This window comes from Lissotriton helveticus, chromosome 11 (assembly GCF_964261635.1).
Source record: "Lissotriton helveticus chromosome 11, aLisHel1.1, whole genome shotgun sequence".
Classification (NCBI taxonomy): Eukaryota; Metazoa; Chordata; class Amphibia; order Caudata; family Salamandridae; genus Lissotriton; species Lissotriton helveticus.
Window position 1 is genome coordinate 792,620,190 of NC_136072.1, and position 19,324 is coordinate 792,639,513.

Below are 19,324 nucleotides of genomic sequence, written 5' to 3' on the forward strand. Positions count from 1 at the left end.
TGACTGTTCTCGATAATCAGTGACAGTCCAATATGAAATCACTCACATGAGGAATCAAAAGCTAAATTATTAATATTGTCAATCCTAACTACAATCACTGTATGCACATTGATGATAGCGGAAAAGGACAGTGCAACAATACATGGTGTACGGATCGTTTGAAGGCTGTGTGGTGTGGAGATACATTTGGATACCAAGAAAGGGCATCCGCCACCCCCACCTTGCAACCTCTTGTGATATGAATTACTTTAAGGAAACACTTCAATTCCCATTTTCCAGCATTATGCTCGCTGTGCCTACAGTGTATCCTTATGTCATAAACCCCTTCATTGTTTGCAGATAGGACTATAAACTGGTTGCATCATTGTTTCGTTTTCTGCTGCGCTCTCTTTTAGCAGTCACTATTGCATGGGCAACATGCAACAGTACATTTTTGGTAGAATTTCCCAAAAGGTAGCAATGAAAGCACATTTGTGGTAGAATCTCTCAAAATGTATTTGGTTAAAAACATACAAGATGTGAATTTAAACACTCCCAATTCATGAAGCTGCAGGAAGTACTGACGTGACTTGAATGGCTCACATATAACCATACAGCTTTACACTACTGTTGTAATAGTTCAGCTGCATGCTGGGACTCCACTGTAGAGTTGTACAATAAGCCCCTTACCTTAACATGCAGAAAACACATCACCTCTCTTATTTTGGTACATCATCGTTTTGTGTCACATAATTTGATTTAGGATTGTGTTGTACATATATTATAGGGAACAAATCATGAGCAGTCTTGCAATTCAACATCCACAAGATTTTTTCGTGAATTAGTCTGTTGTGACGACATCTTAACAGATCTACTTATAGTAGTTTCAAGTCACTGATATTTGTCAACAATGGCTGTTAGGTGTGATCTTTCCAAAATAAGCCAGGACGTAACTCCTCAAATTCCTTTTGGTAGATCTGGATGTGTGCCAGCACTCTCAATTGTTGTGAAGCGAGTGCCTGGTTGGCTAGTCTTCCATAGCAGCCTCTTAAGGATTCCCCATCCTAGGTGAATAAGGTTGGATGTGATGGGTCCTGCTTCACATTTGGTTTGTAGCAGGCATAATGAAGCCTGTAAATCTTTGTGTAGAAGGGGCGCGTCTACTTTTCTATATGGTGGCCCGGACTTTCTCTTTTTCTGTAGGAGGACTGCCAGTATGTGCCTGTATCCCGTGGTTTTCAGAATGGCCAATGCTTCATAGATTAACGGTTTGTGCAGAAATAATTCTGGCCAGGCTTTCTATAAGGCGAGTGATCTGCATGTGCTGCCCTATGTAAGGAACTGTCTATACTTTTTGAAGACAAGATCCTCAAAAATGTAATCAACATCAAAATTGTAGTCATCAAAACAGATAGAAAGCTGGTGGGCAGTCAGATCAACGTCTGACCTCCTTAGTGAATTCTCTAGGATCTCATTTGAGGAGGCTGAAGAAGACATCCTCTCCTGCAAATCTGGCTCTCTGGATGATTATTGTCCTCCTGGCATCTTAACATTGATCTCGAAGGTGATAAATTCAATTTTAAATCAACTATGCAACTGTGCTATTGTGTTGCAGACAGTCAAGACTGGTCCTGTTAAACAAATACACAAAATCAGCAGACAGGACCCAACGGACACATTTTTGGCCCATTTCTCTATTACCAGACGTCGGAGAAAATTATAAATGCGCAGCTCTCTGCATATCTGGAGCACAGTAATTATTGCATCTTTCACAATCCGGCTTTAGGCCATGTCTTAGTTCCAAATCGGAGCTGGTGGAGGCGATGGATTCTTTCAAATTGGTGCTTGACCAGGGAAAACAGGCTACCTTGATCTTACTTGATTTATAGGCAGCCTTTGACAGTGCTACATTCCACCCTCCTTCAGCATCTGGAAGACATTGGGGTCAGATGTCCGGCCTTGACATGGATCCGCTCTTTCCCAAGAAACAGAGGCAAAGCAGTTTAGATGGCCCTTTGCTTTTTGGACTTCAAAGAGACTATGTATTGAGTTCCACAGCGTTCATCGTAAAACCCTAAATTGTTTAATATCGGTCGCCCCTTAGCCCCCTTAGTTAAATCTATTGGAGTCCAGACAGTTTTGTACGCGGATAACACACAGCTTTTTCCATTGATGGAGAGAGTCTCATCTGAGCCACATAAAATATTCAAGAATTGACTGGAAGCTGTCTTTGAGTGGATGCGGACCAGTAACCTTCAGTGTAACCTCAATAACATAGATCTTGTTGTTTGGATCTCACCCTCCTCGAAGGAACACAGATTGTCGGCCGGAGTCCCCCAACAGGCTTAGCCCTCAACTTGGAGGACTGACTGCAGCAGACTATTAGCTCTCAGGTTGCTGCAGAAGTTGGATCTTTGGTCTTTTACGATCCAAGAAGTCAACTATGCTAACATCTTATACTTCGGTCTGCCAACATATTTGTTGAAAAGGCTGCAGGTGGTACAGAATGCAGCTACCAGGCCCTTAATAAATGTCCCTGGGCAGGCACCAATATCCCTCTATCTGAAGGAGCGGCATTGGTTACCCACCAGGATTTTGTTTAAAACATTAATCCAGGATCATAGAGATTTTTTATGGCATAGGACTGCGGTATCTCTCTAATGGGCTATTCCCCTTTTTCCCCATTCAGAACCTTCTGCTCTTCTGAGGCAGGGTTGCTATGAAAGCAGAAATTGTGAGGCTCCTTTTTAGGTCTCGCCTCGCGATGCAGCGCCTAGCGCTGCTCGGGAAGCGAGTCCTATTGTCGCAGTGTAGGCTGCGAAGTGGGACAGTAGATGTGCACGAGCTTAAAAACCCATTGCGGACAATGAGTGTGAACCCGCACTTTAGCAGACATGGGCGGTAAACGCACACTTCTGTTCTCGCGCTCTCCCATGCTTTCATGCGAGGGAGTGTGCGAGCTGCAGGCCACGCCGGTATTGTCGAGGTTAGTTAGCTGACTGTTTGCTACTTAACTCGCTGTTTTTTCTCTGCACATTTTCACGGTGCCTTCATGCCTACAGAGGCAGCAACATTCTTTTTTCAGTCGCAGCCCCGCGCGTCAATGTTTAATGTGCAGCAAAAAAAAAGGCGGCAGCAGAGTTGACGGGCTTGTTTAAAAACAGCAACGTGCCCGCTCACCACTCCCCCAGCGCCACACGTCTTATCGGCTTCACCAGTCTGCTCTGTAGCCTTGCACTGTATATCTGTGCATACCCAGCTCGGATTCCTGTAACCCTGAACCGAAACACACACACTTACCTACCTACCTTTGCGTCCATAGTTTCAATCACTTTAAACCCTCCACCCACTCGGCTTTGCTGTTTCAGCCTCTTCCTTCCTTGCACCAAAGGCTCTGCCGCTGCGTCCAAATCATAACCCGTTTCCTCCCTCTGGCCACCTGGCTCCTAGCCCACCCACCCCAACAGTACACTAACCTCTCTACTCTACTCTACTCGTCCCAACCGTGTTCTGTCGTTTGTGCCAGTACTTTATTTTTTGTTAGGTCTGGTTTCATTTAAGCAGCCGCCTCAGATGAGATAATGGCGGACGGGCTTTTCTTTTGTTTATTGTTTTTAATCGTTGTCAGCAGGCCAGGCCTGCTTTCACTTTAATAATAGCGTGCACACCATGCTAAATATGTAAAGTGGTGGCCGCACTTTTGTTTTCTTATGCGCACATTACCAAAAAGAACTTACAAACATTGATTTCATACTTTTTAACAGCGCAGCATACCATACTTTCACTTTCTTTGTATCCGACGCGCTCTGTGCCTTCCAGCACTGCTGCGTCCCCGGACTCACATGACACCCCCTGACCCGCCCCCACTACTCGGCAGCAGAAGCCAGAAGTAGAGGTGCCACAGTAAGGTATAAGGAAACAATATATTGGTTGTGGCAAAACGAGGTCACTGTAGAGAGGCTGTGTAACTACAACTAGGGACATAATTGTTTTTTGTTCATTAGGTTAGTATACGCAGAGTCAAAGTGTGGGTTTGCGATTGGCTGTGAGAACCAGCATAGTTGTTCACTGCGTGATAGTTTTAGAGACAGTTGTGCCACTGGTCAGGAGTTTGTAGTACTTCCCAGTCTTCCATAGGAGCGCCAAGAGGTAATCAAAAGCTCTGCAGCGACGCTGCTTCACCAGACGTCGACTCTGCCTGAAAGAGAGTTTGTAGTATCATCCGTTTCCAACACCTAGAGTGCATCTAAAGCAGCATCGATTTATTTCTCCCCACCCCGCGTACTGTAGTTCAGCACAGACGGCACCCGCCACAAAAGATATGACTAACATGCAGAACTGCACCTACAAGCCTCCAGTAGGGATTTATAGTTTCTTTTTTCCAACAGTACAATACATTTGTACTTTCACTTTTTTTTCAACTTTATGTGCGCAGCTACCATTTTGCAAATGAATCTGTCTGGTTGAAATGCAACTGATGCTCATATAAAGCGCTCCGATACCTTCGGGTCTAGTTCGTACTATATAAAACTTCATAAACAAAACAAGCATTTGGAATGCAATAGGTCTCGCATTACCAAGAGTTTAACCTATTGGCATTGTAAATGACAATGCCTTAGACTTGGGCTCTAAAAACCAAAACATAAATACAATGCCAATAGCTCAAACTCATGTAACTGCGAGACCTATTGCATTGCAAATGCTTGTTTTCCTAAGTAGCAGCCTGAGCTTGGAATTTCCTCCCATCGATTCTATGCAAAATCAGAGCTGAAAGACTCTGCAGAAAGTATCTTAAAACATGGTTGAAATAGCTTTCTGAGCAGGAACGTATGGTTAGCGGTGAGGTGATCGCCGTTTCTAAGTGCAAGGTCACTCATGTAGGAGTGGCTGCGCGCTCTATAAATTAGTTGATGGATTGCTGGGAGCAGGCACTGGCTGGCTCAGGAAACAGCACACTGCAGTTTTATTAATCTCTTTTGGTAACTTTTGAGTGCACTAAAGGATATAAGGCATGCAAAGTTGCAAACATGCTACACCCAGCTACGCTGCAATATCCATTCTGCAATCTTTGTTGTGTGGTCAATTTTGCTCAGACAAACTCTCCTCAGTTCAAGGTTTCCACTTGTTTTTTGAGGTAGAACATTAAATTCCTGTGTATACTGGGGCTATGGTTCGGGTTGCACTAGTGGGGAGTTGTGAGTCCAGGTTTTTTTTTGGTTTTTTTTTAAATTGGGTTTTACACAGAACAGATAACAAAAAACCTACATTGCTTCCCATTTCTCTAGGACAGGACCAATGAATCCATGCTATATCATGCTGCGCAGTGTAGGATGGAGGTTCAAGTATGCCTGTCTTTTTGGATTCACATGGCTGCAGGTTTATCAGCAGACACCCTAGACTGTTTTTGTCAACAATGTTCTCATAACATGTTCTCAGGTGTGCCCAATATCATTTGATGGTACAACAGGGGGTGGTAATGGACAGAGCATCTGAATCAATCAAACACTCACACCCAGTCAAAAGATCTGGGTTGAATCCATCACCGTTCTTTAGCCCACTCTGCCACCCCAGTTCAGACATATGCAAATCAGTCTGACCCTGTGCCTCATGGGAACAGTCCAGCCCGAACTGCCAAGCCATGTCTTTCCTGGACCGGAAACAAGCTTCCGAGGACCGGTTTCTGGCATTCCAGCCGTCTTCAGCCCGGCTTGCTTGAATCCAGTGGCAAAGTGAGCAAGGGACTCACGTCGGAGCATACCCTGCCACACTTATGGCGGCCAAAAGCGGTACAAAAGGGGGTGGTGATGGACAGAGTATCTGAATCAATCAAACACTCACACCCAGTCAAAAGATCTGGGTTGAATCCATCACCGTTCTTTAGCCCACTCTGCCACCCCAGTTCAGACATGGCCATATGCAAATCAGTCTGACCCTGTGCCTCATGGGAACAGTCCAGCCCGAACTGCCAAGCCATGTCTTTCCTGGACCGGAAACAAGCTTCCGAGGACCGGTTTCTGGCATTCCAGCCGTCTTCAGCCCGGCTTGCTTGAATACAGTGGCAGTTCGGGCTGGACTGTTCCCATGAGGCACAGGGTCAGACTTGGTCTTCCTTCCTCTCTTTCTAGCATCCTATGTTTTGGGAGTAGTTTTTTTTAGTAGTTTCTTTTTGAGATATTGTAATCAGCATTGGCATTTTTTTCTGTCAGAGAAAGTGGGGAAGATGGCTTTTAATTTTGTCTTGTCTCTCAAAGTACCATCTACGTACAATGGTTGTGGATGTTTTGACCGTCCACCCCATGACCATTCCTTCATCTCCAGTATCGAAGTTATTTCATTCTTGTACTATTAGGAAGGCTCAATTAGGTTGGTTCTCTTGGAGCCCTCAGGGTATTGGAGGAGAATCAGACGTTTAAGATTGGTGCTCGACTCTTTTCTGAGCTCCTGTTGGGCTACTGGCAAAGGTATAAAATAGTGCTCCTAAAGATCAAACAGCCTGTTAGAACAAAGACGCTGCTATTTTTTTTTTTTTTACATAGTCCATGCATGGCTGTTTCCTGGTGCCTATGTGTGCTGTTTCTGGCTTTTCTTTGTCAGACTGCTAGCAGGAGTTGGATGGGACCTCGGACCATCCTTCCCACATGCTGAATTATCCAGTACTTGAGATAATTGGCCATTGTGCCCCATTAATCCATGCGGAGACACCCGGTCTTCAATAGGACTGTCTTCAAACAATCTTCCTTCACCCCCTCACCTGTCTTGAGGAAGACCCGCTGTGACCACCCATTGGAACACTAAAGGGTCGAAACGTCAATGCTTTTTCTAGGTCCAGCACCACCAGGATTCTATACTAGGAAAGATAGGAATCTTTGGATTGAAATCAACATCGGGCCTATTGTTAACACTTGTATATATGAAAATACTTACACTGTATATAATGTTCACCACCTGAGCACAATGCACATCTGTCACTTATATGCACTTTATATTTATACCTACTATTGATCTTGACAGTCTACCTTGGTAATGTGTATATATCAATGAATGAAGTAATTCTGATATAAATAACCTCATCGCCAAGTTTCTTTTTGATCTCCTGTCTTATTAATTAAGACCTAGGACTGTGTTTAATCGCTGTGTGTTCGAGAGCTTTTGTTTCAGATTGCATTAATAGCATCCTCAACCTACGTTTGTTCTACCCGACAGAACCACTTTTGTTTAACTATAAACTTACCCAGGTTCTGAGGGACACAGGGTCACCCCTTTTTAGGTCGAGCTGGTGTAAGCAGTGCAAAGCACTGCATCCAGCGAAGCATCTTTTGTCATCCACTTCCTGGGAATGTGAGACAGGGGATGGGCACGCGCAGGGGATTCTCCCATGTGAGCGCGCACGTTCACCCACATGCCGTGCACATCTCCTGTCCCACATTGCCAGGAAGCGGATAACACAGACACACACGCGTACACGCACATGCACACAAACAGACACACGCGCACACACAGACCCTGCACCACCTCCAGTGTCAGTCAGCCCTGCGCCATCTGCCGACCCCCACCATATTCTTCCACGACTACAGACTACGTTTTCTTCCACCGCCAGCACAAGGATATTGCAGCAGAACCTTTCAGCCCCTGACGCCCTCACCCCTGTTCGAGCCGCATTTCCACCGTATCCAAGCCGCCACGAACCGGCAAGCTTGTACCCTGCAAAGTACGGCCCGCACTCTCCAGCCCCCGAAGCCGCACCACATGTGAGGATTCAAAGTACGGCTCGTGCTTGCTACCTTAAGTCCGCCGCTTCAGGGCACAAAGGTACGCCACGTACGCCTGAAGCGTACTTCAGCGCACTGTGTCCCCACCTCCCGGGGCCGCGCAGCACAAGGGAAGCCACTCGGTACGAGTCGCACTGGGCCGTTCCGTGCCGCACTGCCGCCCCGGGGATCCTGCCAGCAATAAGAAGATACAGCTCGTAGGCCGCCATCGTACAAGTCAGCCCTTTGATTTGCCAAGCCCGGTGCGTACATGTGAAGGCGTACTGCACCGTACCGTTTCTCCCCTCCCGAGTCCGTGCCGCCCTGAGAGCCGCCCTGTACCTTGGAAGACGTACAGGCCGCTCCGTGCCGCACCGCTGCCTCTGGGGTACCTGGGCCACAACGAAGGATCACCTACGACCCGGACCCTCCGCAGCACCCCCTCGAGGTCCCGCCTAGACGCCCTGCACCGCAGCGCCTCCACAGCCGGATCTCCACGAGGGCACTGCCGTAGAACATCTCCTGTTGCCTGCATCGTCCCAGCAATTGTAAAGGTACTGTGTGCATCAGAGGGGGCCCATCTGAGACCCGAGAGTCCGCGCTTGTGTTTTCGACTCGTGCTCGTTGTAGGGCTCATTTCCTTAACCATTTCAAACCTCCTGAGAGTCCCCCCAGTAACGCCAGACGTACAGAACAGGACATCGAGTCCCGACTCCCCCCTGAAGTACATTTTGCTAAGTACTCTTGATCCCGACCAGAAGTGGGTGCATTTTTTACGTGATCTAGGGTCAAGAGACAGTTCTAGAAGAAAACGCATTTTCAAATAAAAAGTATTGTGTGCCTGCCCCTTCCATACAGCTACTCCTGCATTCCTTACCATTACGCCATACTTCAGCGCGATGCCCTGCACGGGGTGCTCGGTGTACATCTCTACCCAGGCGGCCGCTCAAGGACAGTTCGGCCTCAGACTTGGAGCCTCAGCGCGGATAGACAGCGTTTCTCACCCTTTCAGTTTCGTTCCAGCCCTCCAGCAACTTCCAAGCATCAATTAATATGTCAAGAGAAGCCCCGTCATTAATCAGTTTCTTGGAAACAGACCGGAGGTTTCTGTAGTGAAAAGTTTGACTCATCCTAAGGCAGCGCACAGGGTTAAACTGCCTGCTGCTAACAAAGTTTACCACTAGTTTTTCTTTCCTTTAGCGTGCAGTTTACCTATTTTGTTTAAAAAGGTTTCTCCACATTTGCAAAAAGCAATGAGGGTAGTCTTATGGTTAAGCTCCTTTTCTCAAAGAAAATCAGAGAGCCCAGGGCGCAGTGGACACACAAGAGCACTGGAGAAAACAAGGATGTTACACATGACACCGTTGACTCTTCTCACTTTCAAAGAACCAAATACATTGGATATTTATTTATTCCCACTGAGCCACCCTAAAGCAGTTATTTATTGCACACCTTCACCTTCTATCAATCTATTGCCCTCCTTCTATCAATCTATCGCACTCACGCCCTCTATCGCACTCACGCCCTCTATCGCACTCACGCCCTCTATCGCACTCACGCCCTCTATCGCACTCACGCCCTCTATCGCACTCACGCCCTCTATCGCACTCACGCCCTCTATCGCACTCACTCCCTCTATCGCACTCACTCTATCGCATCACCACAGCATCACTCAGCACCACCACATCACTATGCGCTACCACAGCATCACTCAGCACCACCACAGCATCAATCTGTGCAACCATTCAACAACAACTGGTTCAAATATGTTCTCTCAATGTTTCAAGCTTTATTACAAATGTCACAAAAAGATGTTAATATTTCACTTCTGATCTTGGATTTTCGTCACAATAAAATACACTGAACATTATCTTCACAAAAGTTATTTACAAAAGTTTAACCTATTGCCATTATAAATTACAATAGCTTTTATTGAAATATTAATTATGTAAAAAAATTAAAAGCCATTGTTATTTGTAATATCAATACATCTAAGTCACGTAAATACAAAACCTGTTGCATTACAAATGCTATAGGTGTCACATTTGCAAAAGTTAAAAGTATTGGCATTGTAAATGACAAAGCTATAAATTTCGCTATTTTCAAAACCAACACATAAATAAAATATTTGTCATTTACAAGACCAATAGCTCAAACTTTCCTAATGCGAGACCTATTGCATTGCAAATGCTTGTTTGTTAAGTGTTGTTCAGTTATGGTTAGAGTTCAGTGGCGTGGAGTGAATTTTCATGGAGTGTCGTGTCGTCAATGGGAGTAGAATGTAGAGAGGTAAAGGGCGTAGAGTTGAGTGGCTTGCAGTGTCATAGGGGAGTGGAGTGGCACAGAGCGGTGTAAAACAGAGCGGAGTGCTATGGAGGATTTTGCGTAGAGAGTTGTAGAGTAGAGTGGCATAGAGCAGAAAAGATTGTCACAGAGTGGAGTGGCATAAAGTGGAGAAGTGTGGGAGAGTGAAATGGCAAAGTAGAGTTGCGTAGAGTTGAGTGGCATATTGTGTCAGAATGGAGTGAAGAAGAGTGTCATAGAAAAGAGTGGAGTAGTGTCCTGAGTGGCACAGATGTTAGTAGAGTGTTGTAGACTTTAACTAAGTAGAGCATCAGAGAGGAGTATTGTAGAGTGTCGTGTAGTAGAGTGGGCTAGAGTGAAGTAGCATATAGTACAGTGGTGCAGAGTACAGTGCCATAGAGCGCACAGGTTTTGAGTAAAGTGGTGTAAAATGCAGTGACGTAGAGTAGACTGCGTAAGTGCAGTGGCATAGAGTGGTGCAGAGCAGGCTGCAGTGTCAGAGTGCAATGGGAAAGAGTGGAGAAGAGTGGCATAGAGTAGATTGTTTCAGAGTAGAGTTAAGTGGCGTAGAGAGAAGTGGTGGAGGGTAGAGTGCATAGGTGTGGTGTAGAGTGCAGTGGAGTGCCATGGTGCAGAACAGAGGCGCATTGAGTGGTGTGAATCAGAGTACAGTGGCGTGGTGCAGAGTGTAGCAGTGCAGAGTTCAGTGGCGCAGAACACAATGGTGTAGAGTGGCATAGTGTTCAGTGGCTTAGCGTGCAGTGTTGCAGGAAAGAGTGGCGTGGCGTAGAGCGGAGTGGCAAAGAGTGCAGTGGCGAACAGTAGAGAGGTACAGAGTGCAGTACCATTGAGTAGAGTGGTGTAGAGTAGAGGTGTAGAGTGAATTGGCCTAGAGTGCAGTGGTGAACAGTAGCTTAGAGTGTTGTAGAGTGGAGTGGCACAGAATGAAATGGAGTGGCGCAGAGTGCATTGGTTTTGAGTAAAGTGGAGTAGACTAGAGAGCAGTGGCATAGAGTGGAGTGGTGCAGGGTAGATGGCTGTGGCAAAGAGAGGAGTGGCATTGAGTGCAGTGTCAGAGTGTAGTGGTGCAGATAGATTGGAGTGACTTCAAGTGGATTGGCGCAGAGTAGAGAGGAGCAGAGTAGAGCCGCGCAGAGCGGAGCAGAGCAGATCCACGCAGAGTAAAGCTGCGCAGAGTAGAGCCGCGCAGAGTAGAGAGCATTGGCACAGAGTGGAGTATCGCAGAGTAGACTGTTTCAGACTAGAAAGGAGAGGTACTTGGTAGAGCAGAGTGGAGTACAGTGGCATAGTGTGCAGAGTAGATTAGAAAGGTGTAGAGTGGATTGACAGAGCGCACTGGCACAGCGTGGAGTGGTACAGAGTAGAGAGCAGAGTCAGAGTTCAACGCACAGAGTGGAGTGGCGCAGAGCAGAGTGTTTCATAATAGAATGGAGTGGTACAAGGCAGAGTACAGTGGCATAGTGTGCAGTGGCACAGAGTAGATTAGAGAGGAGTAGAGTGGAATGGCAAAGAGCTCACAGGCACAGAGTGGAGTGGTAGAGTAGAGTGCATTGACCTAGAGAGCAGTGACAGAGTACAGTGTTGGGGAGTGCCAAAAAGTGGAGTAGGGTGTGTAGGCATAGAGTAAAGTGGTGTAGTGTGCAGTGGTGCATTGTACAGTAGTGTGGGGTAGAGTGCATAGACAGAGTGGTGTAGAGTACAGTGGCGTAGAGTGGAGTAGAGTGCAGAGATGTGGAGTAGAGTGGCATAGTGTGGAGTGGTAAGAGTAGAGTGCAGTGGTGTAGAGTGGAGTAGGGTAAAGTGGAATACAAATTGTGTGGTAGCGTACTGCCATTACAGATCACACATTATCAACGTAAATTACATTTGACCATTACATTTGCACAGACATACAGTTTTACCGACTAAAGTATACAGTGCGCAAACTACACTGTGTGGAAATATCACCTAGTGTACTGATTTGCTTTAAAAGTATTAATATATTTGTTTATACCACACTTAAGAATTACCAAAAATGTGCTTCATTTGTGCAGTCCTAATTCTAATATATTCTGAAACATCTGCACAGTTCATTAACAGACATTTAAATTTTGTTGAGTGCTAGAAAAGAAATACGCAGCCTTCCTCGAGCGTTACACGCACATTAGCCAGTATATTGGTCTCATAAATGCGCTCTGTTTGAAGTCAGAGAAAGAAAAGTGAACACCGACTTCTGTGGAAGACAGATAGTTTGTAGGAGACAGGGCCCCGTGACCATAACACCCCTCGGGAAGAAGGAGGGATGGTGGTGTAGGAAGGGGGGAAACAGGTGCTTGCCACACCCACTCACAGGGTGTGGGAGATAATGTTCACTGGGTGTCTGTCCCTCAAAGACTCAGTGTGTGTGTGGGGCATCTTAGCTGATGTGCCCTCACAATGCAGGAGTTCCCAGAATAGTCAGTGATGCTATCAAGCGTAGTTAGCTGCGTGTGAGGTGCCAGTCTTACTTCCTCCATTGTGTCCTTTTTCATTTGTTCACTCTACCTGGAAACCCAGGCACCGAATTTGCAGAATAGTGCCACAATCTGTGGAACTCTCAGAAATGTACAGTAAAGTGAGAAATCTTATGTAATGATCTTTTTTCTATCTCTTCTTAAATGGGGCTTAAGATAACGGGCACTAAAAGGCGCAGTAGTTACTCTAAAGGGAATATTTCCGATTTTCAGACTGGTCTCGGTCTCTGATATGTTGGCAGAATTGGGGAGACTGTGTATCATCATGTGGGCACCCTTTGTAATTTATATTAATTGGGGTGTAGCTGAGCTTATGCCTACCGGCACTGGCCAGTTGTTGCCCATTTGCTTTTGTGTCCTTACTTGCGTTCGAATGAGGTTTACATTGTGTCATGACTATGGCATTCGTTGTTAAGTGGCACTTACGGGGATAGCGTTGTTCCCCCTGTGCTCCTTACAAAGCCGTGGAGTGATTTAAAAGCCTCTCACTAATAAAACATATTGATCAAGCTGAGTGAGGAAAATATGACTGAACTTTGAAGTTACTGATTTCACAATTGGCTTGGAGTGATTGACCATGGATTTTTGGGGGTTGGTATTGATTAATATTGGAGAACTATGACCGCCCAGAGAAATATATACCGACGACACAAAATTATATTGAGAAAATTATTATTTTTTTAATTTATTTGGAACATATCTAAATTTGTTACATATATCTTTTTTTATAAAGTGGTGAATTATTGGCACATTCCGATTTGTAACAATAGGACTTTTCGGCAGGGATCTGGGTTCTAAACATGAGGAAATGTACATAACTTAGGACCTTGATATATTTCAAGCAAGGAAATGTTCCCAATCAAAGATGGCGGGCGGCGTTTCACGCCGGCTACGGCATCAGGTGTCCGCTCACCGCCATGGTTATACGTGCGGGTTTCAAGCGGCAGCGTACAGAAGGAGACGAGGAGCTCCGTGAGGCTTCGTATGGTGAGGAGTGGGGGCGCCGGGCTATAATGGTTTAACTGAGCTAGAGGGAAGCACCTTTTCAATTGGGTTAGGCGGCAAATTGAATGTGTACATATAATACCGGCACATATTTGTGATGAAGGCAGTGAGAGGCGGATTGTTAACGGCACTACCCCTAGTGTGTAGGTCGGTGTATGTTGCGTGCACCAAGCTCAATATGTGGCCAAAGTGAATAAAGTCGCCATCAGAATGTTACGAACCTTATGGCACAACGGGTGTTTTACGAATGGGTGAACGTTTCAGTGACATTATGACATCGTTGTATATAAAGGGACTGTGGGCTGTATTCAATGAACTTTCATTTTACATACATCTCGCTCCCCCTTTGTCTTAATAAATGTTATTCTTGGTTTGGGGTATTTTACTAAAACACTAACCTCTCCAGTGGGTATGAGAAACATGAGCTGATAGAGGGTAACTATTATGGTTTAGATAACCCAAACCACGAATCTGTAAAAAGTAGAAATGGGTGATTATGTTTTTAATTGAGTGTGTTTTCTTTTACCTTTTCAATTGGCAGTCCTAAAGAAGGAAGTGTCCAACATTGGTGCTGTGACAGAGTGTCTAGCCCTGAAGAATTTGCCGGAATTTTTGTGGAAGAGAAACATGTTGGTAATGGGTATCGGTATGCAAGGATAGCTACCATCCATTTTATAATTTAACAGATTACACCTAAAAATTAAGAATAAAGTTGTGAGAGAGGTGTGCCTGCCGATTGTAATCACTTTTTGTCACCAGTGGAGTGTGATTGCTTATCACTCCGCCGCACTTTATATACTTTTTCTCTGTGTGGACACTTTTTCTTTCATTCTTTTCTGGGACAAAACAATGACTGGCGATGATGAGAAAAGAGGCCCAGTCTGGTGAGTACCTGCCAGTTACCCCGATGGTGGTGCGCCCGTGAGGGGTCATTTTGACCTCCACACTTCACTGTTGGAGATGTACTGAACAAGTGCTTTTCAGACATTGGTATGGTTCTTGTTGACGGTCTATTGAAAATGGTTTCGTATTTATTTTAATAAAGGGCAAAGAACAGTACACACTACCACATAGGAAATAGCAATGAAAGGGTCCTCATGTAACCAAGGAAATAGATGGGAGATATTTCCTGCTGAAATAAATAAAACATTTAAATAAAATGTGCCTGAGACACAGGGTTTTTGTTGTAAGAGTGGGGCTGCCTTCAAAACATTTTGTTAGGGTGTTCAAATAGATAAAGGTTGAATACCTCTGCCCTAAAGTCAAGTATATCTGAAGCAGGTAGCCCTCACCATCGGCGGCCCAGTGACGGATCTTTTGAACCTATCCCTCACTCAAGGCGTGGTGCCCCCTAGTTGGAAAGGAGCGGTAGTCAAGGCCCTCCTGAAGAAGCCCAGCCTAGACCCCGCCGACCTTGCAAACTTTAGGCCCATTTCTCTACTTCCTGGCCTGAGCAAGGTGGCGGAAAAACTTGTGAATAGGCGTCTATCGGGCTTCTTGGAATCCAACTCCCTACTGGGTGACTCGCAGACGGGTTTCCGCCCCGGTCAGGGGACGGACACCGCCCTGCTGGAGGTCGTGGAGAATGCTAGGAGCATTTTGGATTCAGGGGGATCAGTGGCAGTGATCCTCCTGGACCTCAGTGCGGCATTTGACACCGTAAACCATCAGGTGCTACTCCAGCGACTGTCGGGGGTGGGAGTCTCCGGGATGGCGCTGAAATGGCTTGCGTCCTTTTTACAAGAGCGCACGTTTGAGGTGTGGGAAGGCCACGAAAAGTCAACATCTCTCCCTCTCCAGTGTGGTGTGCCACAGGGCTCTTCGTTGAGCCCTACATTGTTCAACATTTATATGGCTCCCCTGGAGAGTGTGGTACTTCCACTGGGAATCAAGATCATCAGCTACGCCGATGATACCCAGTTGGTGGTAGGGCTCCCCCAGCCCGCGAACCAGCCTGATCAGCTGCATGCATGCCTGGTTAAGATCTTTACCTGGATGGGTAACTCAGCCCTTAAGCTCAATGGTTCCAAAACCGAGCTGATGATGTTGGGGAACTCTTCTCCCTCCCTGCCCCTAAACAGCTGGCCCAACTGTCTGGGAGTGCCACCTATCCCCAAACAGGAGATCAAGAGCTTGGGGGTGTGGTTGGAGCAGGACCTTTCCTTTAAGTCACACGCCAAAAAGACCGCAGGCGTGTGCTTTGGCCTGCTCCGATCAGCACGGAAGATCTTACCCCTCCTCCCTATGACCTCCAGGAGGCTATTAATCCAGGGGCTCATCATCTCCCGGTTGGATTATAGTAATGCGCTGTTCCTGGGGGCGCCAGAAGCCACTTTGAACAAACTGCAGCAAGTACAAAATGCCGCTGCCAGGCTTCTGACTGATCTCCCCAGGTGGCAATCAGCCCGTCCGGCGCTGAAGGCGCTTCACTGGCTTCCAGTCAGAGAGAGGGTGAAGTTCAAGGCACTCTGCATGGCCCACAAAATCCTACAGGGGAAAGGACCTCCTATTCTTCGGGACATGGTTCAATCCTACAAGGCCCCCCGCGCCCTTCGCTCAGACCATCATCATCTTCTGCAAGTGGCAAGAGTAAGAAAGGCCAGGTCCGGTGGCAGAAGATTTTCTGTCAACGTGGCAGTACTCTGGAATTCTCTTCCGCTTGCCCTGCGTGCTGAAACTAGTACTTTACGCCTCCGTAAACTTTTAAAGACCCACCTGTTCCCTGCCTAATGAGCCGCTTCTGTTAGGTTCGCTCTTTTCTGGAGAAGCGCTGGGATGCCCAAGGGTAACCACGCGCGATACAAAACTCATTAATAATAATAATATACAGCAATTACTGTTCAGATAACCTATTGCCTTCGGACACAAAAGCCATTTACAATAAAAAAAAAAATTAACTGATGCAACAGGCTAGATGGGTAATCCGTAGGGGGTTCCTGAGACCGAGGGAGCTGAATAAGTGTTACCTACCACCATGGGCACAGAAATCATGGGATGATGCCCACAGATTTTTGGGTAGAAGCTTATTTTCAGCAGTGTCAAGGGCGTGGCCAGGCAAGATTTTTAAATCTATTTTATGAGTTTTATATAGCGCTGGCTAGACCCAGAGGTATCAGAGCGCTTTAAATGAGGTTCCACAAAATTACATCAGTTACAATTTACATCAGTTGCTAGAAAAACATTACAAGAGCATAGAAGGCGAGATAAGTGAATTGAAGGGGGTAAGGGTAAAGGGGTAGGAGAGAGATACGGCAGAGAGACGAAGTAAAGTCTGCCCAAAGTCCGGCTGGGTAGGTGACGGTCAAGGGGGAATTCCGAAACCCATCTCCTCTATAGCTATCAGGTAGCTACACCGGGCATTAGCCAAATAGCTAGGTTTCAATGGGAAAACATTTAAAGAACAGAGGACGAAATAAATGGAGCGTAGAGGGGTAATGGGGTAGGGTAAAGTAGTAGGAGCAGGAAGACTAATGTGCTGCAGTTTCTAAATGCGAAATCTATTATGAAAAATGATGCTTCACCAGTTTTGACTAACAGGAGCCTACTCCACAAACACTAAGTTGCAGCTGTTAACCATGGTGAATACGTAGTGGTCTCCAACAGAAGTTGTAAATGATTCCTAGTGTGGCGGACATTCTTCAGTACACTTCCACTTCAACCTGTAAGGATCCACGCACACAGTTCACTGACCTTGGTGTTGTGTGTTTTGTCCCAGAATTCCCCAATTTCAGGTGACGTCCAACGAGCTTTGGGAGTTTTCCACCAGGAGTCAATGCATCATTTATCTGATTCTCGGGGCCAGTTTCAGTTTCATCCTCAGGGCGGGTCCTCTTTCTATTTCCTTTGACAGAAATCCTGTCCTTGGACTGGTTGTTTACCTGGTCTTCACAAAAAGCTTTGTGTTGCTCTTCAGAGGGTTTAAAATCATTGGTATTTGCTGTGTCGACATTCACTTTCGCCTTCGGATGCCTATCGATTTCTTCTACTTTTCGTCCTCTACGACATTTTGTGACATGAGCTACTGTGACATGCTCCTTTTCTTGGCTGCTGTTCAACTCGTCCTCATCCGCAAGCGTGATAGAAGACTGGCTGCTATCAGCATCCTGCTCAAGCTCTCCCTTTGGTTCATGTAAAACATTTTGTTTTAGAGACTTCAGTAGGTTATCAGCCTTAAGATTCGCCCTCAGCCCGACCGTCTTCGCCAGTCTCTGCAAATCCGAGTACTTGGGAGAGTCCAGCTCATTCACCGTGGGCCCCTCCATCTCCTCACCGTGGGCCCCTCCATCTCCATGGGCAGTTGCAAACAGAATCAGAACTGCAGCGCACAGACAATAGTGCCAGATGATCCAAGTGTTAACAGCAGCAGCATGCACCGATTAAACTCTCCTTGTGGAGCTACTGCTGCCGAAATAAAAATTCTGTGCTAATCTCCAAGCATCTGGAGCAGTCCAACTCCCATTTGCACCCATTCTGTGAACCACGATGCTGAGGGTCCATGAGACTATCTCCGGGGTCCTAGGAGGCATTGAGCCACGAGGAATCGAGGGCTGCAGACTGGGCTGTGCCCCTGATCCTGGGTCCAGAGGCTGTCGCGACCCCTGGGTGTGAAGACAGCGCTGCACGGCATGATTAGAGGCAGCACCGCTTGCGCCAGAGATACTCCCTGGGCCGGTGAGTGTCTGGCAAGACAGGCTATGACTGGAGGTGTTGGGAGAGCATGGCGGACCCTCCAGCAGTGTCACTGTGATGCCCGCGAGAGGAGCCAATAGACCACTCTGAACAGGCCTGAGGCTGACAGCCTGCATTCTCTTGTGGCCCTTAAGGGGATAACTTGTGCGGCTTCTGATACGGCGGGGTAATGGGCTGGGTCCCAGTCCCCAGAGAAGCAGTCTTATGAGTAAAAACATTCGGAGAGTGGCAGAGAGAGAACATAGCCCAAAATTGAACTGGTGCATCCATACCCGACCTGGTTCTGCATCAGACCAGTGCAGAGGACCTGCGTGCCTCCCGCAGGGCTCCCTTGAAGAGAATCCTTCGGAAAAGGCTGGGCCAGGGTCTGACGCTCCCATGTAGTAAGGTGCAGTCTGGGAGGGATCGCTTCCTTCTGCCCATAGGTGGGGCGCAATGGAGAGAGCTGGTTGCCACGTGGTGAACGGTCTTGTGAGGTGGGACACCTTGGCCTGCTGCCTTCTGGATCATGACGCCCCCAGGATGCCTGGATACTGATGAGGCCATAGTGAGATTGCAAGAGGTGCATGCCTGCAGGAATGAATACTGCTCGTGGAACTCCCTCTGGGTGCGGAGGATTTCCTGGAAGGCAGCAGGCTGTGCAAGTTCCTATTGACCCCCAGCAACCGAGTGGCGGAGGACAGGGGACAGAAGTGCCTGGCTCATCAGCAGATCGAGGAGAGACACAGTGTGAGCCTTTCCAGAAAGACTAAGACACCTTGTAGCCAGGGGACATAGGCTAGAGAAGACGTATGTTGAAGGCCAGTTGGTGTTGATTCAGGCGGGGTGATATAGCTGGCCCCAGCAGACAGCCCCTGGGTTCTGCGCTGTGCTATTTTGGGCATGCTTGATTAGCTCCTGAGAGCCCCTGCCTGTCATTGTGGGAGTGAGTGTGTGCACCCCTGATGTTCAGTGGCTGATGCGGCTTACAGAGGGTAAAATAATTATCAGCCTGACATACGGTGTCTCAGTTTTATCTGGCAGAATGTGGATGGTGTCCTGTATGGTCTCCACAGGGACTGAACCAAGTGGTATCGATATCAGGGC

At 46.9% G+C, this 19,324-nt stretch overlaps 1 protein-coding gene across 1 annotated transcript in view; it reads right to left on the bottom strand.

The window, feature by feature from the left end:
• The window catches only part of TMED4 (transmembrane p24 trafficking protein 4), a 58,143-nt gene that overhangs the window by 13,440 nt on the left and 25,379 nt on the right, over positions 1–19,324 (bottom strand). The gene's annotated exons all lie outside the window — the stretch shown is intronic.